The 14,779-nt window shown below is 38.9% G+C and overlaps 1 non-coding gene across 1 annotated transcript; it reads right to left on the bottom strand.

Annotated features, from left to right (window-relative positions):
• Positions 1–11,690: 11,690 nt before the first annotated feature.
• Positions 11,691–11,797, bottom strand: LOC122092502. Its single transcript, XR_006144164.1, has one exon. It is a non-coding gene; the product is annotated as a small nucleolar RNA R71 (small nucleolar RNA).
• Between the last annotated feature and the right edge of the window lie 2,982 nt (positions 11,798–14,779).

Below are 14,779 nucleotides of genomic sequence, written 5' to 3'. Positions count from 1 at the left end.
AGAAGACGAGATGAGAAGAGAGAGGCAGCGACATACCTGAGTTGAAGCCGTCGCGAGTCACCCATCCCTTCATCGGAGTCGCGACGTCTCCCTCCTCCTTCGCCGAACCACTGCTGGTTCGTCTCTCAGCAGAAGAGCTTTTGTCGGTAAAATCCTTTTTTTTTTCTTTTCAACTTATTTCTTTTTCTATTCCTAAAATACCCCTACCCCACCTTTTTATTACCCTCCACCCTCTTTCCTTGCCTTTCCAAGTATACCCCTGTCCTCTTCTTTTTAAGTTTCAAGTTGAACTTCTACAAAAAAAAAAGGGTTGAACCTCAATAATTACAGTTGTGCCATCCTCTCCTCAACTTCTATTTATTTACCATTCTGTCCCTGCCCTTTAAGCCTCCAGTTATTTACTATTCTACCATTATTCTTTGAGTGCTATTTTGTTACTCATCACCATGGTAGCCAATAGTGAAGTTGTTCAACAGCTGAATTCCTATAAAGGAGAAACTGATACAAAATTTGATGCTCTCACTAACATGGTCACGTCCCTAAAGACAATGGTGGAATCTATGCAAGTTTCTATTGATCGTTTGGTGGCAGCAGATAAAGGAAAGAGTCCCATTCAGTCTGGGGATTCTTCCAACACCACTCCACAGGATCTGCCAGTAACACCACCACCACCACCACCACCTCCACCACCATATGGGACTGGTAGACATGATGATGGAGCAGAAAGAGCAGCAAAACTGGATGTCCTTGATTTTTATGGAGACAATAATCCAGAATTGTACTTTGACTGGATTCACAGTTTAGATACATTCTTCAGATGGTACGGGTTGACTGAGGCTCGAAAGATCCTATTTGCAGAGGCCAAACTGAAAGGCACGGCTCGAGTCTGGTGGATCAAGCAACAACAACAGAACCGAACCCGAGGCATTGGGTTGGTCAATACTTGGGCTGAAATGTATGAAGTCATGAATCGGCGATTCTTGCCTTCTGATTACAAGCAACGCATGCATCTCAGGTTTGCACAGTTGAAACAAGAGAATTTGACCGTTGAAGAGTATGTTGCTAGATTTTATTATTTGGCCACTCGTTCTGACTTTGAGTGGGATGAAGAAGCCTTAGTGGCCCAATTTCGCAATGGTCTGCACCCTCAACTTAGTGCTGCCCTTGCATCTAGTCGACTACCTACAATGGAAGACGCCGTACAAGTAGCATATCAGGTTGAGGAAAGTCTGAAACGCCCATACAACCGGAGAAATTTTGCAGACACTTTTTCTCGAGGTACTAGTTCTGTTTGGCAACAGTCTCCTACCCAAGAGAGGTCATCTAGCAAGCCACAGGCAAGTGCTACATCTATGGCTTCTTCACGACCTAGTCGGCCGTATTCTCCACCTCGACATGTTTCTGAAATGTCATCTTCACGGCCTACTCGCCCATATTCACCCCCTCGGCGTGGTTCAGATAAACCTTCTGATTCTTCAAAATTCACGATTCGGTGCTACTCATGCCATGGATTTGGACATATCAGTGCCCAATGTCCCAGCCGTTTGGTTGCTTTTATTGATAAGGATTCTCCTATACCATATATTCCCGAAGAGCAACTTGGTTCTGACACAGTCGATTTAAGAGAAGAGCGTGCAACAGGTGAAGTCAATGACACTCTCAGTGACGATGACCAACATCCTTTTTATGTCATTCGTCATGTGTTGACCACTCAAAAGGCCACTGAAAATGAAGATTGGCGCCGCAGTAGTATTTTTCAGACTCGTGTGAAGTGCAATGATCAGTTGCTAACCTTGGTCATTGATGGAGGCAGTTGCACTAATGTTGTCTCTGAAGACGCTGTTCGTAAGCTGGGATTGAATACAGAACCACATCCTAATCCTTACAAGGTTGCGTGGGTGAACAACACTAATCTCAAAATCACAGATAAGTGCTTGGTCACATATTCTATTGGTGGATTTAAGGATACAGTCCAATGTGATGTCCTCCCTCTGAAGGTGTGCCATATCCTTCTTGGTCGACCTTGGTTGTTTGATAAGAAAGTACAGCATTGTGGCTATGCCAATACCTATGCCTTCAAGCATGCCAACAAGACTATGAAGTTTCATCCTGCCAAAGATCTCCCTGAAATTAAGCTCAAGAAGATGGTGGGATCATTCCTCATTCAGCGTATTCCTTCAGACGGTCTCCTCGGTCCTTTCCCTAACTCGACGGAGTCGAGTTCTTTTCAGAGGAGGAGAGTTGATGCAGATACGGCTGCCCTTTCTTGGTTGGACCAGCATGACCGGCTTTGGAAGCCAAGAGCCAAGAAGAACCGGTCCAGCCCAGGGTTTTGGTCCAACAAGGGTTGGAAATAAAATTAGTAGTTTACCTAATATTTTATTTCATGCTTTTAGTTTCCAAACTTGAACGTAGGAGTAGGATTTATTTCCTTGCTTTGGTTTCCTTTTATACTTGTTTCCTAATTTAGGCTAGTTTCCATTTCAGTTAAGTTTCTAATTTCATGTTCCTATTTTTCTATATATTGGTTGTAATCGACTGAAGATTTAGAGAGTAATTTGATTATTGAATGAACGTGTTAGTGTGATCCTCCTTTTTCCCCTCTCTACTCTGATTTCCCCTCCCTTCCCTAAGGGTTCTCCATCATTTTCTCTCTCCAGGAGCCAGAAATCAAGATTCGGCAGATCTCCTACACCAGCCAGCAGAATCCCTTCATCTTTGGAGGTTTTGTCCCTCTCCTACAGGCCTACATTCGACCCAAGTCTCAACCTCAATAGAGATCCACAGCCCCAACCGCAGGTATTCTCCCCTATCCATGGCCGCAGGGTTATCCTCTCCCATAGGGTTTGGGTTTTGGGTGTAACTTTTGGGGCTCTATTTTGTTGAGTCTTGTGTAGGTTATTAAACTCTTGTTCCTTAACCTCTTTAATTATAATTTGGGGTTACTATTTGAATTGTTTGGGGTTGTACTTGTGGGGGTTAGCTTCTTGTAATCTACTCCTACATTACCTATGTACCAGAAGAGCTACAGAAAACAGGAACAGTAAATCTGGAGGCTGAATGTGATCGCGAGCCTAATGAGATTAATAATGGTGACAATGATTTTGAGCCTCAACCGTTCTATGTGATCCGTCCTCTTTTGACTACACAGAAGATTCCCGAGGAGGACGATTGACGCAGTAATAGTATTTTTCAAACTAGGGTGTGATGCAATGATAGCTTGTGTAGTATAGTGATTGACCCCGGCAGTTGCACCAACGTTGTTGCTAAAAATGTTGTTCGCAAGTTGGGTCTAAAAACGGAGCCCCATCTGAATCCCTACAAGATTGGGTGGGTGAACAACAATAATCTGAAAATTAATGAAAGGTGTTTGCCCATGTATTCCATTAGTAGACTGATTGCTCAAGTTCAGTGTGATGTTCTCCCTCTAAAAGTCTGTCACATTCTTCTAGGGCGTCCATGGTTGTTCAACAAGAAAGCCACGCACTGTAGATATGAGAATACATGCTCTTTTCAGTATGGTGGCCTTGAGATAAAGCTTCCTCCATCAAAGGATCTTCCCCCTCTCAAACTCAAGAGGACAACTAGTACTTTTCTTCTCAAGCGCATCGATTCTAACGGCATTCTTGGACCTCATCCAAACTCCACAGAGTCGAGTTCTTTTCAGAGGAGGAGAGTTGATGCAAATAAGGTTGCAGTTACCTGGTTGGACCAACATGACCGGCTTGGAATCCAAGAGCCAAGAAGAACCAGTCCAACCCAGATTTTTGGTCCAACAAGGGTTGGAAGTAATTTAGTTTAATAATATGTCTTTTATTTTATCATGTTTGTTTTTTGATAGGATACGTAGGAGATAGAGAAGTAGGAGCCTTTCAGTTTTAGAGTCTAAGTAGAAGCCTTGTTATTTTCTATTTAAATACTTGCACATATCCAATGTTAGACAGAATGAAGTAATTTGAATGAGAATTGGTTACAATTTGTGCTTTGTGAGAACGTGCGCTTCCCCTTCCCCCCCTGCTATTTTGATTTTCCCTCTCTTCCATAAGGCCCTCCATCACTCTTGACTTCTTAATTTTGATAAAATTCAGTATTTTATAAATATGATTGTTATTTGTTTATTCTCTCCTTTTGCATTCAATACTTTGGAACATGTCTTGTGTTAGAATTTAATGTTATCATATCTCTTATACACATTTGTCAATGATAGTTATAAATATCTGTAGAAGCATCTCCAAATTCATAAACCACCCCGTTAAAATCTTATAGGCATTATCTTTCGCGTAAAGAAGCAGGGAATCAACAACTTTCCAATTGGGTCATAATCAGGGGTTTCAGATTGACAAATCCGATTGAGTCACCAATATGATTATACTTTCTCTACCATCTCATCCCATACACCCTTTTTGAATTTCTACTAGAGCTGATAACTACTTAATAACTATTGTTCAATAGACCCAAAAAAACAACAATTCTGATCTTGTCAGACTAAGTTTCAATAGACACTAAAAACAATAGTTCCAATCACATTATCAAACTAAGGCACCGTTTGACAACGTTCTGTTTCTGCCATTTCTGCGTTTTCTTGTTCCCAGAAACGGAGAAATAGCCTAAAAAGCATTTGATAAAGTTGTTCTGTTTCGCCCATTTCTAAAAACATAAATCAAAATTTATGCCTATTTACAATTCTAGAAACGACTTTGACGAAACAAGTCGGACTTGTTTCGTCGTTTCTAAAAATGAATTTAAGAGAAAAAAAAAAGGCGGTTGTGCCCAATAAATCTCTCAACTATTTAAACCTAAAAAGAGGCAAAAAATGTTTTGAGAAATAGGTTTAGCAAACACCAAAAAATCTGTTTTTGTTTCCGGAAACGTGAAAAGCCATTTTTTCTATTTCTAGACACAGAAACAATAGAAACGTTATCAAATGGTGCCTAAGATTCATCTTGAACAATATCTATTCTGGCTAGAACAGGTCCTGACACTAATGGAGATGAGCTCGTAACACTACAAGTGTAGTGTAATAGAAGCATCCATCGACAAAAGGATCACCCTAAGATGATCATCTCATGGCTATTGAGAACGAATCATCTGAACGGAACTAAGGTCGTGGAATAATCTTTTAAAATTACGGAGCCAACTTAATTTGGGGATTTTGAGATATTTCTACATGCTCATGATTTTAACCCACTTGAGATCACTTCACCAAACTGTTAGGTTACATGATATTCTGAAACTATCACAAACATGACAGAATCTTAAAGTAGTGCAGAAATTATGGGTTTCCAAAAAAATAAAAAAACAGTAGTCATCATTCTAGAATCACTAATAAAACCAACAAATGAAAAGCCAGGGTTCACCAATAACTGTAGACTAAGAAAATGTGCTTACCAACGATGGATTGATTGAACATGATCCTTTGTTCATCAATTTAAATTGGTGAGAAAGGAATATGAAGAGGCAAAGTGGGTGTGCAGTTCGGACAAACCCATAAGAAAATGGGACTCATATTTGAACAGTATTAGACCTAGGGTTGCTTGGCTAGCTCTATTCAAAATTCATCAATTACCCACGCATCCCTGTCCAATTTGCACCCCAGGAGGAGCAGTTTCCAACACAACTCATACACAAGTCAATTCCAATGGGATTAACTGGTGCACCAATAAACGACCAAGTTGACAGTTCTAATGCAATAGAAGCCTCAAACTAGTGAAAGATAAAGAGATTCCCTTTCGATCATAGAGGCATAAAGCCAAAACCTAGCCTCAATGCTAGAGTATTCAACCTATAAGAATGCAGATAAAGTCATCAACCTAAAGAACATTGGACGCAAAGCAAGTTTCTGCAAAAATTCCACACCAGGGTTAAGTTCAGGAACATGCCCAAGAATTCTAAGGATAACTAAAAAGGCTACACCAACTTTCAGAAAGGAGGAAAGTTTTCAAGTTAACCATTCTCGATTCTCCACAGTTTACACTGTTAGTAAAGCAGCATAGATTACAATATGACAGTTTCATCATAATAACGTCAAAATCACTCGCAGGGTCATTGCCTTCTGGGCGTAGATGCGTATTCAAAGAAACCCAAAAAGACCGAGCTCTTACTACATCTGGCACGTTCTATAACACTCCTTCGTTTTATGTTTTTTAAGAGCATAAGATAAAGCAATGGTCGATTGAGTTTTCATGCCAAAGCCCCTCTGTTATCTAATTCTCCATCATAAGCAATCGAAGGTGTTCTAAAAATGCAGATTTTAGAATCTGAGAACGGAGAATGAGAAATGCGATGAACTGTTTCCGCAGATGAGAAGCTCGCGAAAGAGAAAGAAAACAAAAGGAGAAGTAAAGAAAGCATACCAGAATGAATTCCGAGAAGATTTAGTAGCCGGTAGCCAGGGACACAAACGAACACTCAGTCGTTCCGCACTTCGTCTGTGTGAAGACATTAGGGCTTCCAGTATTGATTTCTCTGTACACGCTTGCCTTATACGTGTGTTCCCCTCGTGTGCTTCTCACGCAAGAGTAATGTGAGTGCCACGTACCTTTTTGGGGGAGGGTGCCCTAAAAGGCAGCGTGGGCTCTGGGCCAGCATAGTGGCCAATGAATTTGTACATAAAAGCATTAATAGATGTGTGATTTTCGTTTTTCATGAGGAGTGTGGCGGAAATTTAATCCCCCTTAATGTCTAGGTGTGGGGATCACATTGCCTTTTAAGCTTCTTTTTCCAACAAAAAAAAAAAAGGGAGAGAGGGAAGAACCCTACCAGTCTAGAGTAAGAAATGCTCAAACCGATGCGAGTGTAAAAAGACTACACTATCCTCCCCCTATGTGTGTTGAAGATGTGTCATATCCCACCTTTACTAAAGTGCTAGAATGTGACTTGGACGCTTACTGTCAACCTAAGGATTTCCAAACAGACAACGGTAAGGTAATTTATAAATATAAAAGTAAATGTAAACTAATGATTCTAAGTGCTAGCTTATATACACAAAATTATTAAGTTCAAATAACCCAAGACACATATAAAGATAATTACATCTAGAAAATACAAAATATCCAAAAAGCCATGGAAAACATCATCCTCTTCAAGGTGCACTATATGCAAAACCATCACAAACACAATTTATTTCATGTTCTTCAACCTTTGATATCCACCAATCTTCAACCACAGATGTGGAGGAGTCACAGCTTACTGGCATCAAAGTATTTGTGTCGCCATCATAAAAGAAACATATACATGAGTGAGCTTCACTAAGCTCAGTAAGGGGTAGGGAACATGTAAGCAACATAATCAAATATGATGCGATGCCTAAATTCATTTTTAATGTATCCTAAACAACAAAACTAAGTCAGTAGGTATCAATGTTACTACAACACTTTAGATAGTATCCTTGGTCCTGGAGTCTTCCCTTGGTCACCCAGCGATATAAACCCTAGTTGTGATTAGAAGCCTGTCGGTCACCGAGGCGTACTCGGTCACCCAATAAACCCCTGATAATCCCTTTCTGGTGCGACGGTCCCAGAATCATGCATCGGTCATTCGGGCTTAGTCCGCCTCCGACAATAATCACGTCATACTGTGAACATTGTACAGTGAAAATCTCATCAAACCTACCACTATGGTTATTCAGCACCTGACCCTCTATTGGCAAGGGGGTCATAGCACAAGGAATGAGATTCCTAACCACATGATATCTACATGTCATGCTTAATTAAAGTGTATGTATGAATTGTGAGAACTTCATACCAGAATTCTCCTCACCCACACCAAGTCCTACACCCAACATCCAATATCTCAAGCAATCAAAGCATATGATTTGTATTTAGCAACTGACAAATAAAATATATACAACTTAAGTATAGCAGCTTATATTAGGAAACATAGACAATAGTTGTAAAAATTAAGTACATGCTCATACAAAATAATAATGGTGTTGAACATTCCGTAAATTGAAATCAAACCACCCACTAACCTGATCTGCAGATTTTGTGATTCAATACTAGACCTAATACCCAACACCATTTTTTGCCTCACCGTGTAACTTATCTTTGACCTAGCCAATAGGTGTAGTTTGAGTATCAGTGAAGGCATCAAAATCCCCAAAAATCCCCTAGCAATTTCCATATTGGATACCCAAACTGCCATAAAAATAAGTTTAGTAAGACCTATCGGTTGATAATACCGGTGGCTGATGTTCCTCCAATTGGTACCACTGGTGGATGAAAAATAGGTTTATAAACTAGAAATTATCCATCGAAGGTCCCTTCAGTGGATGTGGGATCCATCGGTGGTGATCGACTGGTGAAGCTTTGAGGGCCAGTTCTTTGCCCAGATTTCAATCCCAATAGATGTAGTCTTCTATGGTTCCATTGACTTTGTGAGAAACTATGCAATTACAAGAATTTAACTAAAATCCCAAATGAAATCCTATATGTGAATTACACTCCTAGAGCTTGTACATTTAACCTAATCAACATGCTTCCATGTTTGGGAGGCATGGAATAGAAGCACGCAGTCAAAGAAAGTTTAGAAACCACAATCAGTTCTTATGTTTTTAGTTGAACCTAGTCCATACCCTAGGCTAGGTCTTTAGTTAACCCAAAATTGAAAAAGAGGAATAGGAGAGAGATTGCCTACCTTGGTTGAGTGTGTGTGTGTGTGTATAGTAGGAGATAATCAACTCACAATCCCCAACCTTTAATCTTCTTCTTCTTCTTTCCTCTCAACTCACAATCCCCAACCTTTAATCTTCTTCTTCTTCTTTCCTCTCCTTTATTTTCTTGTTTGGTGAATGAAGAAATGAACAAAGTCTATCCTTATATACTTAGGCTATCCTACGAAGACATGTTTTTATAAATAACTCATTTTTAAGAATTTATTTAATTCATTATTTATCACATGGGTCCACCTTCATGATGTCAGGATAAGTTTTATTCACCAAAGGTGGCGAGCCAACCATGGAAGAGCCCTTTGGAGTACACAGGTGCGAAGTGTCAAGCCCCACAGTCAATTAATCCATTCTAGGCAATACAACACCACTTGTTGATGTCACCAGTGATCTACTAGTGGTGATTGACCGATTAGACGCTTATGTACTAGTTTTGCCTAATTACCCTCCTCCAGGTGATCTGCCCTATAGGCCATCTGCCTCATCAACAGTTACGGCATACATATTTGCCTCCCACGCACAAACATGAAGTGACGAAGGCTTGGAGTAGTGAGACTGATAAGCACATTTATGTGTGAAATCTAGGGTAGTAAAACATGCATTTTATATATTTAGAATGGAGCTACCTTGGGTTTTACTCACTTTTTGCAGATTTTATATTTTCAAGTCCTTAAGGACTATCGGGCGTTATATCTCCAATTTTACACTTAAAGAGGTCATGTTTCTTTTCATCGTTACGAAAATGATAAATTCTGAGCAAGATGGACGTGTTCAATTAAAAGTACACATTAGTTTGGTCAACTGTACAAGTGATTATTCTTTTCAGACCAGAAAAAGAATAATGATTAGAACTGAACCGAGATGCAGAACCAGCCCGTCTACAGTTGTCTCAAGGGTATAAGGAATATTTCAAATGCCAAAAAGGATCGATGGACCACACCCTTAAGTGATTGAAGATTCGTCTTTGGTAACAACAATTACCTAGCGTAGTTGGTGAGTTTGTGGTATGCAAAATCCCTTGCTTATTAGGAGGTCTCAAGTTTGAACCTCTTGAAGATTCGTTTTCTCTCTTTCTCTCTTCTCTCTCCTCCACCTCATCAACAAGATCAAAAACAAAAATTTTTTTTTAGAAGCTAAAATCGTTAGCTTCCCTCTCCCATTCTCTATATAATAAAATCAATACAAGGGTAGGAGACACTTCATTCTTCTTTTAGGGTTTTTTTTTAGTTCCTCTATCTTTCTCTCTCTCACTCTCTTTAGTTTTAGTTCGTCTTTGGTATTGCTTTAATCACTTTTGTAATAGCTTTTTATTTCAATTAATGCGAGCACTCTTTTATTTTTATTCAGCATTTTATGTTTATGATTTATGCAATTGAGTTAGAATTTTTAACTTATAGTTCTTGGCTTAGATTTATGTGACAAGATCACAAGACGTGGAGCATCTCTTTTTCAAATTCAGTTTTTTTTTTCAAGATTTGTTTTCTCCATGCTTAGAAATTTCAGATTTGGTTCATTCTGGATCTAGTTTTTAGGGTTGGTAGTATCTCAAATCACCCAAGCTTTCAAGTTCAAGCACTGATTTAGGTAAATAGGCTTCTTCAATAGTCTTCTCTCCCCCCTCTCATTCCCTCTTCTGACTACCTTTTCTTTCTTAATTTAGTCATTACATTATTGCTTTCTCTTTCCCCCAAGGTTCATGGCTAGTGTATGTGTTGGCTTTGACCCTCTTAGCCACAGAATCATCATTTTATTATTTTTATTTTAATTGCCTCCTTTTCCCTAAATATAAGTAGAGTAACCCTTGTAAAAGTGACTCTCTGGTCAAGTAGGGAAGCTCATATTATGAAGCATCCCTCGGACTAAGTAGAGAAACCTACTTGTGAGCCTCTCTCTAGCTTTATCTCCTTTCTTTTACTTTATTTTTATTTCAACATTTTTTTTCTTTCATTGCTTTTTAATTGCATGGGTTGTTTATTTTCAGTTATTTATTTATTTATTTTTAATTGCTTGGCTTGCGAATTTAAATTCTTAGATGACGAATGGTTAGGACGTTATTTTAGATACATATGTTTAGGATGGTAGTTAGAATTAGATCATAACCATTAATCAGTTCACTTTCATACTATTAAAAGAAGCCAAAAATAAAGTGATTACTCTCCTTGTGTTCGACCCGTAGCTACACTGATCCGTACACTTGCGATTACATTTTAAATCCTAATAAGTTTTTGGTGTAATTGTCGGGAGACAGCTCCATGTTATTTTTTGTTTTCTTTTGGTAAATCGAAGTGCTTTGTTTGCTTTGTTTTGTTTTTCCTTTTCTTTTATTGAATTCCTGAGAAGAACAAATTGCAATAATAATTATATCAGTGGAGGTCGTCAAGCCTCACAGTAAAATAAAGACAGGTTTCACCCTATAGCAGTACCTCAGGAATTGACCTGAGCAACCCCGGATCCCTGTCGGTAAGCTCCTAAAAAAATAATTCAAAAAGAGCTTTTTCTTTCCATTCTTTTCTGCTTATCTTACTCTAGTTATGGGTAGTTTTCTATTGCATGAGTGTTAGGTTGGTACGTAATACTAAGAATTGGTTAGAAAGAAGAGATCCAACAAGTAGTGACCCTATACGTTTGCTCTCTTTCAAACCCTTCAATATAGGAGACCAACAACAAAACCCTCCACCTAAATCTCTAAAAGATAGGTTCTACCCTGCTAGAGTAGCCCAACCTTCTACCATAAGCCCAGGACAATAATTTTGAGCTCAAATCTCAGAACAACACTATGTTGCCCCACCTTCATGGGCTGACCTCTGAGGATGCATACCTATTTCTAAGGGAATTTGAAGAGATATGTGTTTTAATTAAGATCCAACAACTTTCTAATGATGCTATTAAGCTTAGGTTCATCACATTTGCATTGAAAGACCAAGCTAAGAAGTGGTTATATGGACTACCCACAAATTCCATAACCTCATGGGAACAGTTCACAGTTGACTTCCTTAAGAAGTTTTTCCCAACTCACAAGATCAATAAGCTTAGAAGTGATATCCTTCAGTTTAGGCAAAAGCCTAGTGAGTCATTTTCCAAACTTATGGAGAGATTCAAGGATCTACTCCAAGAATGCACTCACCATGGCCTAGACTTATGACATTTATGTGAAATAATTTATGAGAGAATTGATTAGTCAACTAAACAAATGATAGAGTCTATGTGCCTTGAGAGATTCACATCCTTTATAGAAGAAGGAAAAGAATGGGAATTCTTAATTGACTTAGCTGACAAAACCCGTGAGTGGGAATAAACCTAAGAGAGTGAAAGAACCATAGGAGGAAAATGATATTTTGTGGATGAGATAGTACCCAAGGAAGCCTATTTGCATAGCCTAATCAAGAGGATTGAGGCTATTGTTCATAGAGAGCCATCATCAGTCAATTTGGTTAACATGTGTGCTTGGTGCCAGTCCCCTCGACATGTCATAGAAAAATGCCCCAACACCGCTGCGGGCACTTCTAATGATAGTGTTAATGCCTTATACTAGAATAATCCATATAGTAACACCTACAATCTAGGATGGTGAATCACCTAAATTTCTCCTGGAATCAAGGCAACCAAGTAGGGCCTTCTAATTTCCATAATCAAGGTCATCTTGGACCCCAAAGGCCTCCCTTTGCACAATAATATTTTTTTCAAAATACTTTTCCTAGGTCAAATGTAGGACCTCAGGCTAGTTTTCCTAGGGCCTTTCTCCTATCATCTTATCAGTAATCCCCTGAGTTTACCAACACTGGAGTGGCAAGTAGAATAAGTGACTTGAAAAAAAATATGGCCCTCCTCATGATAAGTCATCAAAATCTTACAAGAGAACTCACCCAAGTTGTCTCAATTATGCGTGAGAGGGAGAAGGAAACTTTACCCAGTCAACCACAGCCTAACCCTAGGCATCATCGGCCTATTAGTTCACAAGTACCAACTAATGCACCATTGAATATAGTATAAGGTAAGACCCAACAAGAGGCCCTCCAACCAATGTAATGTTGTTTATGCCCTTAGGAGTGGTAGAGAGTACCAACAGATTGTTCTTAAATCTTTCCCATCCATTACTCCTATTAACTCTCCTTTTGTTGAGGACACAAGTGTGCCTCTTATTCTAGGTTCATTTGATGAACCTAATGATTCTTCTAAATAAGGATAAATCTCTAACAGTCCTAATGTTTCTCCTGTCTCATTTCCTAATCACTTGGTAAACAAAAAGAAGACTGCTTCTATGGATAAAATTTTAGAAGTCTTCAAAAAGGTAGAAGTGAACATCCTTCTTTTGGATGCCATATCCCAGATCCCAGCCTATGTAAAGGTCCTGAAAGATTTGTGTACTCACAAGCGTATCACTAGTGTGCTCAAAAAGGCATTCTTGGTAGGTAATATTAGTTCCATAATTACTCAGCCTATAACAACCAAGTATAAGGATCCAGGGAGCCCTACCATAGCTTGTGTCATAGGCAATACTAACAGTGAGCATGCCTTACTTGACCTTAGCGCAAGTATGAATTTTTTGCCTTACCAAGTGTACAAGCAACTAGGATTGGGAGAATTGAAAGCCACTGGAACTACTCTTTAGTTGGCAGATAGATCTGTTAAGTTTCCTAAAGGGATGGTTGAAGATGTCTTACTAAACATGGGGGAATTTATTTTCTCCATTGATTTTATTGTGTTAGATACTAAGCCTTTCTCAAGCAAGGATGAGATCCTAATAATTCTAGGAAGACCATTCTTGGCTACCAGTAATGCATTAATCAATTGTCGGAATGGTTTTCTAAGGTTATCTTTTGACAGTCAAACTGTTGAGTTTAACATGTTTAGGATAGGCAAGCAACCACATATGCAAGAAGATATCAATATGCTTGAGGATTTTCTGAATTTTTCTGATGATTTAATTACCAACTTTGATATTAATTTTGATACAGAATTCCAAGAGTGTATGGATGAGTTGGACGATGATAGTAAAAATTTCTTTTCTAAAGTCTTGAGTCTTCACACACCTGTGGAGCCCTTAGGACCCCTTTCCAATTCCATTCTCAAACCTTCCATAGTTGAGCCCCCTAAGCTAGATCTTAAGGAGTTGCCATCTAATTTGAGGTATGCTTTCCTAGGGCCTGATCAGACTCTTCCTGTAACAATTTCTTCAAATTTGACTTCTAGCCAAGAAGAGGAGTTACTTAAAGTGTTAAAAGGCAATAAAGAAGCCCTAGGTTGGACCATGGCTGGTATCAATGGTATAATTCCTTCTATTGTGCAACATCATATACATCTTATGGAGGATTCTAAACCATTCACGGAACCTCAAAGAAGAGCTAACCCTGTGATGATGGAAGCCATTAAGAAAGAGATCCTAAAGTGCTTGGATCATGAAATAATTTATTCTATTTCTGATAGCCAATGAGTAAGCCTAGTTCATGTAGTGCTCAAGAAGTCTGGTGTTACTGTGGTTCCCAATGCCAATAATGAACTAATTACAACCCGTGTCCAATCAGGGTGGAGAGTGTGCATAGATTATAGAAAACTTAATGCGACAACCTGGAAGGACAACTTCCCATTGCCATTTATTGACCAGATGTTAGAGAGGGTAGCGGGACATGTATATTATTGTTTTCTTGATGGATAATCTGGCTATAACCAGATCCCAATTGCTTTAAAGGACCAACATAAGACCACTTTTACATGTCCATATGGAACATTTACTTACAAACGTATGCCCTTTGGGCTTTGCAATGCCCCTGCTATGTTTCAACGATGCATGATGAGCATCTTTTCTGACATGGTCAAAAAATTCTTAGAAGTATTTATGGATGACTTTTCAATTCTTAGGAATTCCTATTCTGACTGTCTTCATCATCTTTCCCTAGTTTTGCAAAGGTGCATATCTAAGAATTTGGTTTTGAATTGGGAGAAATGTCATTTTATGGTTAAATTTGGTATTGTTTTGGGCCATGTAATATCCAAGGAGGGAATTAAGGTAGATAGAGCCAAAGTGGATTTAATTGATAATTTACCACATCCTCAATCTGTTAAGGATGTTCGGTCTTTTCTAGGCCATGCTGGCTTCTATAGAAGGTTTATTAAGGA

This window comes from Macadamia integrifolia, chromosome 10 (assembly GCF_013358625.1).
Source record: "Macadamia integrifolia cultivar HAES 741 chromosome 10, SCU_Mint_v3, whole genome shotgun sequence".
Taxonomy (NCBI): Eukaryota; Viridiplantae; Streptophyta; class Magnoliopsida; order Proteales; family Proteaceae; genus Macadamia; species Macadamia integrifolia.
This window is presented reverse-complemented; position numbering and strand designations above follow the sequence as displayed.